Genomic DNA, 11,433 nt, shown 5'->3' with positions numbered 1-11,433 from the left:
CCAAACCCTGAGAACTCAGCAGACGAGTCACCCGAAGCGACCAACCCCAAAGAGACAAGGACCGCATCGAACCCCCGCGGTTCAGGCAATGAACCACCGGAGAGCAGTCCGAATGGAGCCGAATCGTCGATCGGGCGGGCCACCCGAATCCTCCCCAGAGCAAACCACACCGCCGCGAACTCCCGCACCGTACTGTGAGCTCGACGGAAGGACGGATCCCAACGCCCCTGGCCGGCCTGGTGAGCACTGGTCACAAAACCCCAGCCGAGAGACGACGCATCCGTGTACACATCGAGCGAGGGCTCGGGTAGGCGCCAAGGCACTGAACCCCGAAAAACCCGAAGAGGAAGCCGGTGACGCAGCAACCGACGCAAGTCCCCCGGGGATCGAACTCTGCGATCGCGAGAGAGGCGGAAGGGGGAACCCCGAAGGAACCAGAACAGCCGTCGAAGCCAAACCCGACCCGGCGGGTAGACCACCATCGCGAAGTTCAGGCTCCCGCACAGCCCCTCGAGCAACCGCCGGGTGACCCGAGGGCCCTCCAGAAACAGACGAAGGCGGGACCGCAGCCGCAGGAGAGACTCCGGAGGGAGAGACAAGGAGGCGGTTCGAGAGTCCCACACGAGACCCAGCCAAGTCCGAACCTGAGAGGGAACCAGATGGGACTTCCTCCAGTTCACCAAGAACCCAAACCCGGCGAGCTGGGAAAGAACCAAATCCCTGGCTAGCAAGCAAGCTGACTGGCTGGGAGCCCAAACCAGCCAGTCGTCGAGGTAGGCCAACACCCGAACACCTAGGAGACGCAAACGAGCCACCACAACCCGTGTAAGGCGTGTGAACACGCGAGGTGCCAGGTTCAACCCAAACGGGAGACAACGAAAGCGGTAACTCAGACGCCCCACTACAAAACCGAGCCAGTCCCTGAACCGCGGATGAATCGGGACATGCCAATAAGCGTCCCGGAGGTCCAGGGGCACCATCCAAGCTCCCGGCTCCAAGAGGAGCCGAACCTGAGACAGCGTAGTCATCCGAAAGGAGGGGCAATGAACCCAGGGGTTCAGACGGGACAAGACCAGAATGAAACGCAGGTCCGCGCAGTCCCGTTTCGGAACCGGAAACAGACGGGAAACCCATCTGAGGGACGACGTCGTTTCGACGATGCCCAAGCGTACCCACTCCAAGACGACTCGACAGAGCGCAGGGGAAGAAGCCTGCCCTGCCAGCCCCGACCCCCCAAAGGGGGGAGGGGCCACCCAACGCCACCGCAGGCCGCGAGACACAACCCGAAAGGCCCACGAATCGTGGGACCAGGCGCGGGCGAACAGCGCAAGCCGCCCCCCCATCGCCCCGTCAAGGGGGCAAACCGCGAAAGGGCCGGCGACCCTTACGAGACCCAGAACCCCGCACAGCGCGAACACCGCGCCGACCAGACGAGGGAGGGTCCGCAGGAGGAGCCAACCCCAAACCTGACACCAGAGGCCTACCACGACGAGAGGAACCCCGAGCCCTGGCACGACCTTTCCGGGAAGACCCACCCCGGGACCCCCGGAAAACCAACAAGTCCGACATCGGACGACAAGCCGCCGACGCAGCCTGAATAAACTGCGCCACGGCCGACTCCCCAAACAGGAGAGGACAAAAAGGTGAAGAACGCCTAAGAGCCAGAGCCCAAGCAGATTCCACGGAGGAACCCAGCACCGCCTGCCGACACGCGAGACGGGAAGCATAGAACAGGGAAACCGTATCCCGCAAAATCGGCGTGAACAGCTTCAACAAGGCAGCCGACGAACGCGCAGCCGAGGACAAGGTGCTGGACCCCGGGACGGACCCAAGCGTCCCCACATCCTCCACGAGCCAATCCGAAGACAGCTCCAGGAGGGAAAAGAACCGCAAGGCCAAACACAAAAGGCCCTGGGCGCGCAAGTCCTCCGCCACGAGCGCCGCCGAAAGGGAGGGAACCTGCACATGGAGCTGAATAACGCCCACATCGCGGGGAAGGGCAGGGGCAAACAAGCACTCATTCAGGTACTCAAGTTCACCCCCCAGGAAAACCTGAAGCACCGTGGAAGCTTCCCGCCACTCCAGCGTGCGGGAACGACAGAAGGAATGCCAGGAATCCAGACCAAACAAGGGGCAGTCTGCTAGCCAGGACGACTCCAGAACCTCGTAACGGAGCCAGAAAGGGAACGAAGTCCCAAACCTGAACGTGGACGGATCCATTTCCGAGGCATAATCCGGGTCACGCAGGAGGTAAGCTGCAAAGGCCGCTCGCACCACACCAGGTTGGATGCGATAAGCCGAAAACCTCCGGAAGGACGGAACCGACGTACCCGGGGGAACACGGAACCGAACCCGGGGAGGGGCCGACACCAAATCCAACTCGTACGCAGAGGGGGGAAAAGAAAACCCCACTCCTTGTAACAATAAGCCCCGCTCAGTGGGAAGAAAAACCCAGGCGGGGTCCAGCGGGGCCCAAGGCCCCCAAGTCAGCCCCTCCCCAGCCTCGAGGTCCGTCACCACAGGACCCGAGGCCGAGTCCTCTCCCCAAGCCCCGACCCCACAAGACAAGGACGGAGCAGCCGGAAAAGCTGGAGGAAGGGGGGCCCACTGGTCAGACCCTGAAGCTTCGGCCGGGAGACAAGACTCGAATGCCTCTGCCGCCCCCCCGGAAGGGGCAACCCCCAAAGCTGCCCGAGTCTCGAGATCAAGTAACCCCTGCTCCGACCCCGAAACCCTCAGACGCTTCGGGGCCGGAAGCAGGGGCGGGGGACCAGAACGAACAGAAGGGGAAGGACGAGGAGGTGCGGACTGAACCAGGATCGAAGCGACCCCCACCCCCAAGTCCGGGTCTCGAAAAGCAAAGCGGGGCAGCCCCGGGGCATCCGGGGAAGCAACCAACCGAGCGCGTTGCAACAGACGAAACCTAGACTGCAACGCACGTGCCGCCCGTACCCGAATAGAATCATCAGAGGATTGGGTAAATTGAGTCACAAGCAAGCAGCAACACTCACAGGACTCAGGGTCGAAAGTATCACCGACCCAACAGGCAGCGTGGCAGAGGCAAAAACAATGAGGGTCACCCTGAGACAAGGGGACCGAGCAACCCTCAAACTCGCACACAGCGAGTGGGGACTCCGGGGTCACATCCATCGGACCCACGCGCCCCCTAGGGGATTCCCAGGGTCCTGAGCGTTTACTTTAAGAGGACTCGCGCTCAGGTAGTCCCAGGCAGGGTGCTGCAAACCGGCGCCCAAAACTACCAAGCAAACTTCTAAAGCTGAACCCCAGGGACGTGTACACTCACGGGGACCTAGCAGGGGGCGCCACCGAGGAGAACAGTGGAAGGGCAAAAACAAACTGAATAAAAGGACAGAACCCCCCACCAAGCAAAAACAAAAAGAAAAACAAAACCCCGCAAGAGGACAGCGAACCCCAAGGAACAGAGCCGGCCGCGATGTCGGGAAATACAAGCTGAGCAGCACCCTGCGCCCCTACCAGTGCAAACTGCCTCTTACCTGCCGGTAACAAGGGAGAACAGAACACCCAAGAGCCCAACAGGCGGCCGAAAAACCGAAAGGTAAAACGGACCAGCAGAGGCAGACCCCGAGGAGCCTGTGGAAGGTGGCCCCAAGCCCCAAGGGCAGTACTTACAGGGCACCTAGGGAAGGCAGCCCTAGGCGCATGCAGCCCGAGTACTGAAGATAACTCCTGGCTCTCGCACCCACAAAACTAACACCACACGCAAAGCACAGTGCAGTAGCGACACCGGAGCCAGAGCACACGACCATCGCCTATAGCATCAGCCTCAAGAACTGAGGTGTGGGTAGCCGGCGCGGGGGGTCTGGGGCTCCCCCTTCCCCCTCCCGGGGAGGGGGGAGCTGCACAGACAGCGGCGCGGCAGTGTGTGACGTCACACTAGTTTGCTTGTTTTCGGTTGGGGAGTTCTATCCACTAGTTCGGTTTTAGGTAGCAATTTTAACCAGAATAGGGGTTTGTTTTGGGGCGCTTACCTTTCTGGGTGCCTGTTCCGGTCGATGGCAGACATAGAATGCTTCCAACTACACGGGGGCTTCTATAGGCCATTGCTCCCCTTGCCTCTCTGAGGGGGCCCGGTTCTGGCCGTGGTCCCCGGTAGGCCTAAGAACTCCATACACATGACTGATGCCAAAGTCTGACATTAGCATATCAGCCTGGGATAGCTCCGGGGAGCCGACGGGGCTCCCCCCAGAAAAGTCATGAAACGTATAGGGATACCAGCACCAAATAAATAACTACGAAGATGACTCGCCGTGAGCGCCCAACAGCAACAAAATGTTTTTACCCTTGGGATTGTTATCACCTCCACACTTGTCCTACAGCGTTAATTTTGGTATCAATGGACTCGCAATGAAATTCCCAACACGGTGATATGAATATAAACGTAGAATAATGGTTGCGGCCCACCCGCAAGAGTGTGGGAAGTGGTGAAACTGTTACCCGGTATTGGTGACGGGGCGACACATGTGCGATACGGCGCTTTGAAAGTTTATACTTATTTCACTGTCCTGACATTATTATTCTATGTACGTCATTCATTTTTCTGCCAATGTGTTCGCAATAGAATGTTCTATGAGCCCGTAGGTAAAAATGATCAACAAAGTGTAAGATAGAATAGCGCCAAATATAAAACAACGCTGGAACATATCAGTGAGCGTCAAACACACACGAAATGTTTTTACTTTTGTTATGTTTGTCAAGTTTATACTTGTTGCACACAGTTATTTTTGGTTGTACATTGATCGGAATAAAATTCCCTAAACAAACATATGCATATAATACATGATATGGGGGAAGCATTACCAGTATAAACGGCTAAAGTCACCCACCTGCAACCCATTTGGGACACTCATGCAGACACACGCTACACCCCAAAAAAAATCTATGAAGGTTCGAGTCTACTTATGGCAGTTTATGCGATACAGTGTTCATTCTGGTATCAAAATGCAAAATACATTACCAGTATAAACGGCTAAAGTCACCCATCTGCAACCCATTTGGGACACTCATGCAGACACACACTACACCCAAAAAAAAATCTATGAAGGTTCGAGTCTACTTATGGCAGTTTATGTGATACAGTGTTCAATCTGGTATCAAAATACTCGTTTCAGTTTGTAGTTCATGCGATTTTCAGAATCAACTGAATCGCTGGAGGTTCAACATTTGAGTCAGAGTCAGAGTCATCTGACAAAACCATCTCGTCAAATGGCAGTGTGCCAGACATCTCGGGTTCTGATTCGGTTGCTGCTTCAGCTTGAGGTGTTGAAGTGAACAAGGGCCGCCTCACACCAGATGGTCCAGGAGTTTGCATGGCGTCAGCATAGGCAGGACCTGTGTCATCATTTATGTCTGGAGCGTGCCGCAAGTGTTGAGATACTGTTGCTGTTTGAGGCCAATCTTCCGGGTCCCAGCACAATAGGGCCCAAATTGGCACTTCGTGGAACTGTAGCAATGTTAGCTTTTTTTGATCAGTTGTGTTGTATTTGTACAAAACAAAGGCATTATGCAAAGCCATTTGCAGGAAATAAAACGTTATCTTTTAGGTCCACTTGTGAGTTTTCCTGGTAAAATGGTAATACCATTTGATCGAAGTGGTCCACACCCTTCATGAACGTATTGTACCATGCAGCCTAGTGGTGAGAAAGAGAGCCTCATGGCGCGCAGTTTGAAACAAACCCAAAGTAAATCGGATTAAAATTGAATTTTATACAAATATTTTTTTCAGGACATCATTTTATGTCCACATCGCGGAAGCGGGTAGGCGAAACAGGACTCCAGGCGATGTCCTGATCCGCACAAAGTGTTAATAAAGTTTTCGACTGGGCATCAGAAAATAACATGATATTCAGAGCAGGGGAGATTGCTGAAATAGAGGGAATACAGAGAACATATACAGCACGCATAAACGCGATAAAACACCTAAATTATTGGGATCGTCTCAAAGCCCTCCAAATGTACTCACTAGAAAGATGACGAGAGAGATATCAAATAATATACACATGGAAAATACTGGAGGGCCAAGTACCAAATCTACACAGTAAAATAACAACGTACTGGAGTGAACGATATGGAAGAAAATGCAGAATAGAACCAGTGAAGAGCAGAGGTGCCAAAGGCACAATCAGAGAACACTGTATAAACATCAGAGGTCCACGGTTGTTCAACACCCTCCCAGCGAGCATAAGAAATATTGCCGGAACAACCGTGGACATCTTCAAGAGGAAACTAGATTGTTTCCTCCAAGGAGTGCCGGACCAACCGGGCTGTGGTGGGTATGTGGGCCTGTAGGCCGCTCCAAGCAACAGCTTAGTGGACCAAACTCTCACAAGTCAAGCCTGGCCTTGGGCCGGGCTTGGGGAGTAGAGCTCCCAGAACCCCATCAACCAGGTATCAACCAGGACCCAGAGTAACAGCCAAACCAGGGAAAGTGGTACAGGAGCCCTCACCATGACCAATCCAGCCGAAAGGCATTCACAGCGAGGGCTTCGCAATCGGGGAACAGAACTGCGTATAAAGGAAGGCGCAGATTCCATGCCATTAGCACATGCTGCTCCAAGTGCTCTATACACCAGACTCACACTACATAAAAGCATACACTGAACTGAGGTTAAAATCCCTAAGCACCTAGCTGAAACACAGTCAAGCATGTGCAATTGAGAGGCGACCTGGGAATCCTACTGTTGTGAAGTGGTCGACACTGCATCAGCATTAGAACTGAATGCTCAGGCCTTGAAAAGGCCTGGACTCCTTCCCCCCAAATCCTCCTGAACTAGTTGGGGATGTGGGGCAAATGAGCACATGCTAGTTTCAAGAGATTTTATTATATATTTACATAGATTGGAGAGTTCACTAGGTGGTATATGAGGCTTCTGTCTGTTTTTAGAACCCCAGCAGTTGCCTGTTTTGTTTCGCTGACTTTCTGGATGCTTTTCCTGGTGAGGTGTTGGACTGTCAACTATTTTCTGTGCCTCTTTTGAGGGGACGAGGTTCTGAATCTGGTTTCCGGTAGGCTTAAGAACTCTGCAGCTGATGCGACCTCGGAGTTTGGAACCATCTCGGTGAGACAGGTTCAGGGAGTGATAAGTGGGTCCCGCCTGAAACAAGTAAGTAATTGTTAAAGAAGGCACCATGCCGGGGCGACTATGTAGCACCATCAGTGTCGCTGGACATTCAAATGCTCTAAATACCATTGAGGATGCCAATATGAGAATAAAAGCAAATAAGGTGAGCAATATGGAAAGTATCGGATTCACTAAGGATTCTGTAACATACAATTATGTTACGTTGTTGAGTAGATTAGATACACGGTGTTTAGTGGATTTTCATATTTATTTAGTAGTCTTGGATACAGACAGCAGTGTCGTAGATGTTGAGACGGAGCTTGGAGCAGAGCAGAGAGCCGAGTGAGGCCGGAGTCGTGGAGCTCTATGTGGGAGAGCATTGTAGCTAGATGTGGTCCTAGTCTGCTGTCTGTTCTGTAATTACCTAGGTGTAGTTACAGGATGAGAGCTACGCTCGTGGTGTCCCGTCTTCCCAGCACTCTTAGTCATATAACGCTTTGAAACTACTGACGGTCTTGGCCTCCACCACCTTCTCCCCTAACTTGTTCCAACTGTCTACCACTCTGTTTGCGAAAGTGAATTTTCTTATATTTTTTCGGCATCTGTGTTTAGCTAGTTTATATCTATGACCTCTTGTTCTTAAAGTTCCAGGTCTCAGGAAATCTTCCCTATCGATTTTATCAATTCCTGTTACTATTTTGTATGTAGTGATCATATCACCTCTTTTTCTTCTGTCTTTTCTTATGTGTCGAAGCTGTAGTGTCTTGGGGTCAATTAGAGCTGCATACACCGAGAGCTACATTCTTGACTGTGGAAATTGTACTGCTGGCTATTCACTTTATGCTTGTTTATATTCGGTGACTACACCTCAGTTTCCTCCACTAGGATAGGAGGCTGGAAGAACTATTACCTGTAATTAGGGAAGAGATTATAGCTTCTGCAATTAGTGCTAATTAGTTATGCCATTAAGCTAATGAGAAGGTGGAGTGAGTATATTGTCTGTACCCGCTACAATTCTATCAAGGGACAAATGAAAACAAGGGGCAGTTAGGAAGCAAGACACAAGAATGCCCAAAAAATCGAGATGTTCTACAAGGTGGTGCCTATAAGAAGGACAATGTAGTTTTTGCAATACGGAGCAGGGCGGTGTTCCATTAAGTGCCCGAAGTTAAGAATGTACAGCTAGTATGTAACCTAGTCAGAGCTCTTTCCCACAGCTCATTACAGTGGTAGGAGGAAGGCCAAGGGGACAGGCTACTCTTAAGAGCACAGTGTTTATTACTTATAACACGAAACTAACAATGCTGCCAATGGTCTTGGATTGAGGAATGAATGACTGAGTAGAAATTGGAATAAGGAATGACTTTTTGGGAAATAGGACAAGTGCAGATAGCCTCCTTAGAAGCAGTGTCCACATACTCATTTAAGGTGGTATCTATTTGACTGGGAACCCAGCAATACTAAACTGTCTTTAGTCTGCTAAAGATAAGAAAAAGGTAATTTTTAATAGTGGATTTTGACTACCACAGGATGCATAGTACTAAATGACTATAAAGCCACTGCAAGAGTCAACCACAATGACAAAATGCATTGACATTGGAAAAACAGACAACAAGAAGCATACAAAATCGCATAGAGTTCAGCCGTGAAGAGGTTTAACCTCTGGAGGTAGGCATCACATATAGGCTTGGTCTGGAAAGACTACAGAGCAACCAACATTATCAGTACACTTAGCCCCAGCTGTAGTAGATGTAAATAGGGCAACAATGTGAGTGCAAAAGAAAATGTTCAAGGAAAAGGCATTTCATAACAATAGGAGGGGTAGAAATCTTTACCATGTGGGTCAAAATCTTACACAACTTCACCCCCCAGAAACGAATAATCGCTACTAAAATCTAAACGCCTAACTTATGCCTAACCGTACATAGAACTTTAATATACAATATTATTATTTTATATATGAGAACAAACCCGATACAATTTTAATTTACGATACATTAAAATTGATGACTATGTCTTGGGGATGATTGCTGCTTTAATAAGCCTAGCCTGAGGACAGGTTGTTCCACATGCCCACTAGGGCAAGGGGCAAAGGGTGCCCCCAGGGACCATGCCTAGGGCAAGCACGCCACTGAGCCTGGCCACGTGGGCGAAACCACCGGATGCGGCGCCGCCCACCCCCGGGCGTAGAGGAGCCCGCACGTGCATGCCTCGTGGCCCTGGCGCCCACTAGGGCAAAGGGCGAAGGGTGCCCCCAGGGACCACGCCTAGGGCAAGCACGCCACCGAGTCTGGCCACGTGGGCGACACCACCAGATGCGGTGCCGCCCGCCCTCGTATGGAAGGGGGAGCCACTCGTGCATGGCACGGCACGCACGCCCGGGCACGGGACTGAGGGTGGGGAGGGATCCCGCCGTGCGGGGTCCTTAGAGAGGGCAAATAAACCTGGGGGCAGCTAGCTACTGCGTCGGAACACGGAAAACTGGGGACAGGCGCTGGGCACACGCCGAACACTGGGGACATCCCTAACTAAAACAGGGCGCCCCACACGCGGGCGTGGTGGGGAAACACGGGCAGGACTGTACCTTAGGATAATGGAGATGGGCCAGCTGCTCTGGAACGCCTATGGCTAACAATGAAAACTTCACTCAATCAGGAGCCCCGTGTGGGCCGCCCTTGTAGGCGACAGGGGGGTGGCGTGGAAGGCTATGTCGAAGGCAAGTAGTCGTCTGAGGTACTGGCGTCGTAGTCCACGTGTAACAGATGGCGGTGGAGCGTTTTGTAGTGTATCTGGCGAGGAGGAGGCGAGCAAGAGGTCGCCGAGTCAGAATCAGAATAATACAGAAGATGCCCATTGGGGCGAGCTTGGAAGTGGGGACAGAAGAAGATAAGGGGGGGTGAGAGGAAGAAGATTTGTAAGAGGAAAAGTGCCAGGGCTAAACCCAGCTGCGTGTCGTTAGGTTGCGGCATTCGAGGCAGGGACTCAGTCGGGTGTTTTCAGTGACAACATCGGGACATCACAAACTCACAACATCACAGTGATTGGCTCAAGAGTGTCAGGGCTGAACTTTTTACGGATGGTTTGTGCTGGTTGTTGAGAGCTGAATATGTAATGATAGTGGATGTGAGCTAAAGTTTAACGAAATACAGAGTTAGGAGGAGGATCATGGATGGTAGAGGTCATGATTGTTTCGTGGTAGTCTGAGAGTGTGTAGGAGAAAATCAATGTCAATGTGTTGTTCATGATAAGTGAGTAGTCTATCAATTTGTTTGTCTGATAAAGTTTTCCAGTAGGTATTTAGGGCAGGAATGTTCGTACTTTCATGGAGACTTTGACTGGTATTTAACTCTTGCCATCGGGTGTTGAGTACCCATCTTAGTACTCTATTCTGTATTCTTTGAAGTTTTATTTTGTTAGTACGTGCAGATAGAGAAAGAGCTAGTGGAGCGTATGTTAGGAGAGGTCTAATAAGTGCTTTGTAAAGGTGCATTTTTGTGTCAGGTTGTGCAAATCTAAGTCTGTATAGTTTCTTCATGGCTTGAAGAGCTATTGCATGTTTCTGTGTAATGTGTGTGTGAAAGAGTAGTTGTCGATCAAATGTGAGTCCAAGGACTGTGGAGGAGGGAGATACAGAGATATAAGTAGGATTTTGAGTGTATGAATAGAGTTTGAGAGGAATTGGGCAAATAGTTCTTTTACAGAAAAAGTAGGTGATTTTAGATTTGCTGGAGTTGGTTTTTATACGCCATTTGTACTCCCACTCAGTGACAACATCAAGTTCTGTTTGTGCTCTGTTTGTTAGTGTATCAATGGTGTTGCTGGTGACAAGGTGAGAGACATCATCAGCATAACATATGGTTAATGAAGTGTGATGAACAGAGTCAGGAATGTCGTTTATGTATAGGATGTAGAGTGTTGGGGCAAGAACAGAACCTTGGGGAACACCGGCATGTAAGTTGAAGTAGTCAGAGTGTTGTTGGAGGAACTTAATTCTCATTATCCTATTGTCTAAGTAGTTAGAAAGAAGTTTGGTGGTGATAAGAGGAAGATTAAAGTTGTTGCATAGTTTGAATTTTAAGCCATCATGCCAAACAGTGTCAAAGGCCTTCTCAACGTCCTTAGTGATGAGTGCAGTCTTAAGTCTTTGGTGCTGATTTATACTGAGGTAGTTAGTCATGATGTTTAAGGCGTCGTGAGTGGACCGGTGAGGCCGAAATCCAAACTGTTTGTTAGTGAGTAAGTCATTGTGTTCAAGGTGGGTTCTAAGTCTCTGGTTGATCAGCCTTTCAAAGACTTTGCCAAGTGTCTCTAGAAGGCTGATGGGTCTATAGTT

Source organism: Procambarus clarkii, chromosome 13 (assembly GCF_040958095.1).
Source record: "Procambarus clarkii isolate CNS0578487 chromosome 13, FALCON_Pclarkii_2.0, whole genome shotgun sequence".
Lineage (NCBI taxonomy): Eukaryota > Metazoa > Arthropoda > Malacostraca > Decapoda > Cambaridae > Procambarus > Procambarus clarkii.
Note: the sequence above shows the minus strand (reverse complement) of the source record.